Here is a 7404-nt window from a genome sequence, read left to right as displayed (position 1 = left end):
TTTTTCCTTTTAAAATACTTAAAATGCTTAATATTTTTTTACTGTAATGCATTAATTTAATCTTTTATGTATCTCTAATTTTATATAATAAAAATTATTATAATTTAATATTATTAATCTTTATATTGACACGAATTAATTAAAATCTCACTATAATATATTTTCACTTATAAATTAAAACTAATTACAAATAAAAATAAATAATAAATAATACAATAATTTTAATATTGCATATTTGAAAGTGAAGAAGTATAATACTCTCTTCAATTTAAAGGAAATTTTCGATGTTCCTTTTAAGTAAGTTCACTTCAAATATCCCTATTTATAGTATTTATTTTTCTATCAATTTACCCTTAAAATTTCACTTTAGTTTAAAAATATATTTTAATTTTTTATTAATTTACTTTAAAAATTACATGTCACGTACTATTTAGAGTGGTCGGTACACTTTTCTTAGTGCCAAACGAATAGTATGAGTCTAGGAGACATGTGTGAATCAGAGAGTGAAAAAAGAAATTTACAAATTAAAAAGGTCCACCTCAAACACGTGACAACCAATTTAATGTCTCCGCGTGTCATACATCTGAAACCTGCCATGTTTTCACATCAAATTTTTTTCTGGCTGAATATAAAGCCTATGGCATTGGCATGTAACAAACCAAAATCACCTAACCTAATTCATTCCCTTTACATTTCCTTGTGTTTCCGCTTACTCCATACCTTTCTTCTTGCTTGGATTTCAAGATTTTACACTCAACAATCATGGATTCAACTTACTACAACCTCGGATCAGAGCAAGGTGACTCCTCGTCGACCGAAGATGTAGAGTCGCCGAGATCCGTCGTTACTGCTGCCTCGGCTAGGAAAAGTGGACGATTGAGACGGTGGCGAAAAATTTATGCGATTGATCGTCATCTTAAAATTAATGAAGAGAAAAATAAAGAGGAAAAGGAAAAAAGTCATTTGCATAATCAAGTGTTGAGGATTAAGGAAGAAGAATTACAAATCGGAGAATATTTGATGGATTATTTTGCTATTTTTAACATAAATTATGTAATTGATGATGATGATGTTTGGTCTAGGAATTCCAATTTGCCTGCTTCTCCTCTTGGTTCCAACAAGAATTATTAGTAATCTTCGTTTTGCATCACTTATCGGTTTCAAAACAGATAATCAGGTTTGTTTTTGGTCTTTTTATTTTAAAAAAAATTACCCAAAATAATCTAATCTATTCATGATTTTTCTATAATAATTCTACTTATTAATTAACCATGAATAATTATAATTTTCAGGGGTAGTTTTCTAAAGTAAACCCGATAACCGAATAGCTTGCAATATTAAATTTTATTTTTCTCAAAAAAAGATAAATTAAAATGAAATATCAAAAAAAATATTAAAATATATTTTAAAAATTTTTCATAATTTTGTTATTATTCGGAATTTTTTATGAAAATTTTTAAAATTTTTCTCTAGCAGGTCATCTAGTTGCCTAAGATTACTCTAGACAAATACTTCTTAAAGTTGGAATTATTCATGATTAATCAATATGTGAGATTATTATAAGAAAATCATAAATAGGTTGAATTATTCTAGATAATTTTTTCTTTATTTCAATTTTAATTTTAAAGGTATTTGTTTAGAATAAATAATTTATTTAGAATAAATTCGATAATCGGATGATCTCCTATAGTAGGTAATTTAAAAAAAAAAAAAATACTTAAAACTAATGTATAATTAGAATTTTTTTTTTGAAAAATACATAAAAAATTCAAAATAATAAAAAAAGCCAGAAAAAAATTAAAACATTTTTAAAAAAATTGTTACTGCACATAGTTAGTACTCTCGGTTTGCATTATCCTTAATAAGTATAATGGTACATTTAAACATTTTTTTTAAAAGTGTTATTGCACATAGTACTTTCGGTTTGTTTCTTATGTTTTTTTCACGTTATTCAATGTATTATTTTTAATAAGTATAGTTATATATAAGAAAAAAATATAAAATTTTATTTTTTGAAATTTTATTTATATAAATCAAACTAAATTGAAATCAATCAAATAAAATTAAATTTAAGTATAATTTTTATAATACCTAAAGAATAAAATTCAAAAAATAATATCAATCGATAAATAGAATAATAGTGTCACTTTTATTATTGCTTACATTGATGTTGCTTAACGTCTTCTTAAAAAAAATATGTTGCGTAATGTCTAATGGGCCCAAAACAAAAGTTGATAAACTAGAAATGAAAATAAATCATTAACTAATCAAAGAATATATATATATATATATATATATATATATATATATATATATATATATATATATATATATATATATATATGTATTTGGGGTGTAATTTTAGGACGACCTAGAAAAACTTAAGATGAGCAAATAAAAATTAACTTGTATGAGTTAAACTTTTTTAAGGGTCTGACTGGGATAGGGGTAGTTGGAGACACCATATTCATTTTTTATACTATTGATGTTCTCTTAAATTACCTTTTAGTGTTCTTGCCCTCTTGTTCCTCTTGTTTATTTTATTATTAGTTTTTTGTTTTCTTTTATTTTATAGTTGGTTCTACTTATTTATTGTATTTTATTTATAGGCGTTTAATTTAAATTTTCAGTGTAGTTACGTCTCTTTATCTTTTTCGGGCCATGAGACTCCTTTAATCGGACTCTCCTTTATGGGTATGAGTTGTCGCCATCTTTCCCTTCCCAATGATGACGATGATGGTGTGTAATTTCAGGACGAAAAGGAAGGCAGGAAGAGGACAAAAACAATTGAAGGGAGGACAAGCAATGAGATCTGATTCAAAAGCGATTGGGGCAGCCTTCTCACGTACATCTGGTTTTGTTTGGTAAATGATAATGTTATGTGTGTGTATGTGCACATAAAAATATCTTCAGTGAGATATCTTTTGTGGCCACCCTACCTGTAGTCCTGTACAGTTTTTGTTTTTAATTTTTTTGTTTAGAACAATGCAAATTAAGGTGGTGTCTTAATTCCTTCTGGATCATTAATTAGTTTTGCTTTTTAAGAGTATTACATTGAATAGTGCGGTTCAAATGGGACCCGACCTGAAATTCAATTCGAAAATGTGTTTCTTTTTGAGGCTAATCGAATCGATATTATCCGAATCGATTGACAATCGAAATGGAAAAACTGAATCCGAACTGCGACCGAATTTTATAACCGACTTATAATCGTTATCCGAGATTACCTGAACATAATGCGATGAACCGAGTCATATCCGACCCTTATCATGATCGAAATCGAACTCGGCCCAGCTAAAACCGATGTAACCCGAACCATTTTTAAATCGAACTGCTGTAAGCCTGAATCAACTTTAACATAGAAGTATGATCAACTCATATTCAATCATCTTATTAGTTAATCTAATAAAATGATAGATATTTTCATAAATTCAATTTTAAAATTAAGTGGTTTGTTATATTCAGAGTTAATAATTAATGGTTAATGTTTATTTAAACTATTTTAATTAAAAATTCCAACCCCTATCATGCTTGAAATCGAGCTCGACCTGGTTAAAACCAATTTAACCTGAACCAATTTTTAATCAAACTGCGATAAACCTGAACTAATTTTTAACATAGAATTATGATCAACTCATATTTGTGAAAATTGTATAAAATTTAGAAACTGTTAAAACTAATTTAAGAGATTAAATTAAAATTAAAAAACATACAATTTAAGAATGCATAAATAAAGTTTTACTGATATATAATTAGGGCTGAACACGGTCCGGTCTGGTCTGGTTTGACAGAAAAATCAGACCAGACCAGAAATTTCGGTCTGGAAATTTTTCAGACCAGACCAGACCAGTCAACAGACCGGACCAGACCAGACTGTTCTAGAACGGTCTGGTCGTCTAGTCTGGTCTGGTCTACGGTTTTTTTTTTTAATTTTTTTTTAAAATTTTTATTGAGTGAGAATCTAAGATAAACGATAATCTGTAAACAAAATACATCATCAAATCCGAAACATCACAAATTTTCAATAGTTAAGTACATCACTAATTTTATAATATAGAACATAAATTAAATTCATAATAGTCACTAGTCAGCACTCAGCAATAGCGACTTCATCCATGAATATGCATCATTGCATCAAGGAACATCAATAACTGAAAGAGCCAAATTGATCTTTGATAACTCTATACAATAAAAAAAAATCAAAAAATATAATTTTATAAAATAAACATAATACTAATCATGATATGAAAGATCACATACCGTTCTCTAGTTGTGCTATATCCTCCAAGCACTCCTCAACTTTTAGAGAAGAAGCACGAAGCCAATCTTGACAAGAAATAAGAGCTTCTGCCATTTTTGGACTTAATGAACTTCGAAATGAATCTAGAACTCGACCTCCAGTGCTAAAGGCACTTTCCGATGCAACTGTGGATACAGGAATGGCTAGCACATCACAAGCCACAAGAGAAAGAATGGGAAACCTTGAAGTATTGTTTTTCCACCATGTCAAAATATCAAAGCCATCTCCATCTTCTTCTGTAACCTCATCTAAATACTTGTCCACCTCTGTTTTAGTCAACTCCCCATCCTCACGAGACTCTTTGAGTTTTTTAAACTTAGATCTCATAAGTCCTTTTTTTGGAAGACCAGGTTCTACATCTTTGCTAGAACTTGAAGCACCATCACTTTGGTTAGTTGTTGCGGATGTGGAATGAAAGCCTTTGTATTCATTATATAAATCATAAAGGGCATTCTTTACCCGCATACAAACAAAAGAAGCATCATTATCTTTTGTGTACATTTGTCTTATCCCGAATTCCACAGTTTCCCATTTATATCTAGGATCAAGTACAGCAGCAACATATAGCATAACATTTAGTTTTTTAGGATCCCCCCAATACTTATCACACTTCTCTTTCATTCTTTGTGCCATTTCCTTAAACTCATAATCAGGACTTTCACACCATTCTTTTAGCAAACAATCAACATCAGTTATATCATCAAAACAACCATTACAAGTAACATATTGTGAACCGGATACACGCAAAGTTAAATTATAAAACACTTCTAATAATTGAACTAAGCTCTTCACTTGGTCCCAATCATCAGTAGTAGGCTTTCCTAAACCATTTCCATAACCATGGGGATCTAGAAGATGCTCATGAAAATTTGGATCTTCCCCATCATACCTCTCAAATGCCAATATAAACTTCAAAGCAATGCTTAACATCAAATAAGTTGAGTTCCACCGTGTGACCACATCAAGAGACAACATGTTTTTTGATGGAATCTTCTCATCCGAAACACACTTATAAAAATTTTCAATTCTAGATGGAGAAGATAAAATAAATTTAACAGCACCTCGAACTCGACAAACCGCATCAGTAACTAATTTAAGACCATCATTAACCACTAAGTTCATGATATGAGCAATACATCTTACATGCAAATATTCTCCATTCAACACACTAGTTCCCCACGTTTTGACTCTTGTTTTTAAATAAGCAATTGCAGTGTCATTAGAACTAGCATTGTCAACAGTAATGGTCATCACATTTTCAAGACCCCAAGCAAGCAAACATTTCTCAATTGCCTTCCCAATGGCCTGACCTTTATGACTTGAAATTGGACAAAAGTTTAAGATTCTTTTATTTAACTTCCAATCATTATCAATAAAATGCGCAGTTAAACACATATAATTAATTTTTTGGATTGAAGTCCATGTGTCAGTAGTAAGACATACTCTCCTACAATTAGTTTTTAAAAAAGATTTTAGTTTCAACCTTTCATCCAAAAACATCTCGTAACAATCTCTAGCAACAGTCATTCTAGAAGGAACAAACAAACTTATTTTGCATTTGTGAGCAAAAGTACCTAAACCCCTGGGCTTCAACAAATCTAAAGGGAAGTTCATCAACAATTATCATGAACGCTAAGCCTTTTCTACAAGCCTCATAGTTGAACATCCAACTCTTTATGTGAGCTTCTTGTTCCCCTTGTTCATTAACACTTGATTGAAAACTCAATTGTGTTTGAGTAGCATTTGATTTGTTATTGAGTGAAAATCTAGTACACTTACTTAAATGTGCTCTATAAGTACTAGTCCCATTTACACTAGGATTGCACTTATATTCACGACCACAATAGTTACACTTACATTTCTTTTCCATGTTTTTGTTTGTAAATTTGGTGAAGTGATCCCATATATATGTCGGATCTTGGTTTCACAACTTTTTTCCTTTGTTTGCTCATAACTTCCTCCTTTTTGATTTCATTACCATCCTGATCATCCACTTCATTTTCATCGCAAACTAAAAAAGGTTCATCCATCGACATCGCAAACTACAATTGATCATCAACAATCTATTTAGTCTACAAACGAGTAATACCAACATATTAACATTCAACATATCAAACGAGTAATACCAACATATTAACATTCAACATATCCAAATCATATATATATAATTTTGATGGAAGCATATAAAACACTTATTACACTATTTTACAAACAACCTAAGATATCCAGTAATTGATCTTCACCATATCTTTCTTGCATATCAAACATTACATGATACATCTCACAATTAATCACACTGTTACATCAAAATTACAACACTTAATCAATATATGATAAGTCAAGATTCATAAACCAATAATCATCAAAACAGAAGATATCCAGTAAATTGTACAATACAAGTTTCAAACTTTATCAGTTGTGGTCATCAAAAATTTACACTTACCCAATATATAAAGACTCAAGATTCAACCAGATAATCATCAAAATAGCATTTATGTAATAAATTAACAATAATCATAAAAATTAACATTTATACAATATAAATTATAATTTGTACAAAGTGGGATTTCGATGAAGTCATCTTCCTAACTATTTGTCTGCGGCATTTTATACATAAATTATAATTAACAACAAAAAATTAGTTATGTCGAACAGTCGAAGAAGAAATGGAAGATGAAACAAAAACCCTAAAAATCAAAAACTGATAAAAAAACCCTAAAATTCAAAAAAATCAACCAAAATACTTACATTACGAGATTCTACACTTGATTCCGTGGTGAATGGTGAGATTGGAGAATGAAGATTGGAGGAGGAGCGTCGAAGCCTCGAAGAACCACAGAAGCAGAGGCGTCTTTGAAGGAGGTCGTTTGTCGATTGGCGTCTGGCGTCTGGCGTCTGTCGATGGGTTGAAGCTTGAAGAGTTGAAGGAAGCGAGGCGAGGCGACTGTCGACTTCAGAGACTCAGACGGTCAGACCTGGGCAGGAGGCGAGGAAGAGAGGAGAATGGGAGAAGGAAGCAGCTTTTCCTTTTCGTAATTTACGGCAGCAGGTCGAGGTCTCGAGGAAATAGGAAATAAGGAATACAGGATAGCCCTAAATCTAAT

The 7404-nt window shown here is 30.6% G+C and overlaps 1 long non-coding RNA gene across 1 annotated transcript; it reads left to right on the top strand.

The window, feature by feature from the left end:
• Positions 1 to 547: 547 nt before the first annotated feature.
• Positions 548 to 3090, top strand: LOC130818704 (uncharacterized). Its single transcript, XR_009043967.1, has 2 exons — positions 548 to 1177; positions 2754 to 3090. It is a non-coding gene; the product is annotated as an uncharacterized LOC130818704 (long non-coding RNA).
• The last annotated feature ends 4314 nt before the right edge of the window (positions 3091 to 7404 follow it).

Source organism: Amaranthus tricolor, chromosome 7 (genome assembly GCF_026212465.1).
Source record: "Amaranthus tricolor cultivar Red isolate AtriRed21 chromosome 7, ASM2621246v1, whole genome shotgun sequence".
Taxonomy (NCBI): Eukaryota; Viridiplantae; Streptophyta; class Magnoliopsida; order Caryophyllales; family Amaranthaceae; genus Amaranthus; species Amaranthus tricolor.
This window is presented reverse-complemented; position numbering and strand designations above follow the sequence as displayed.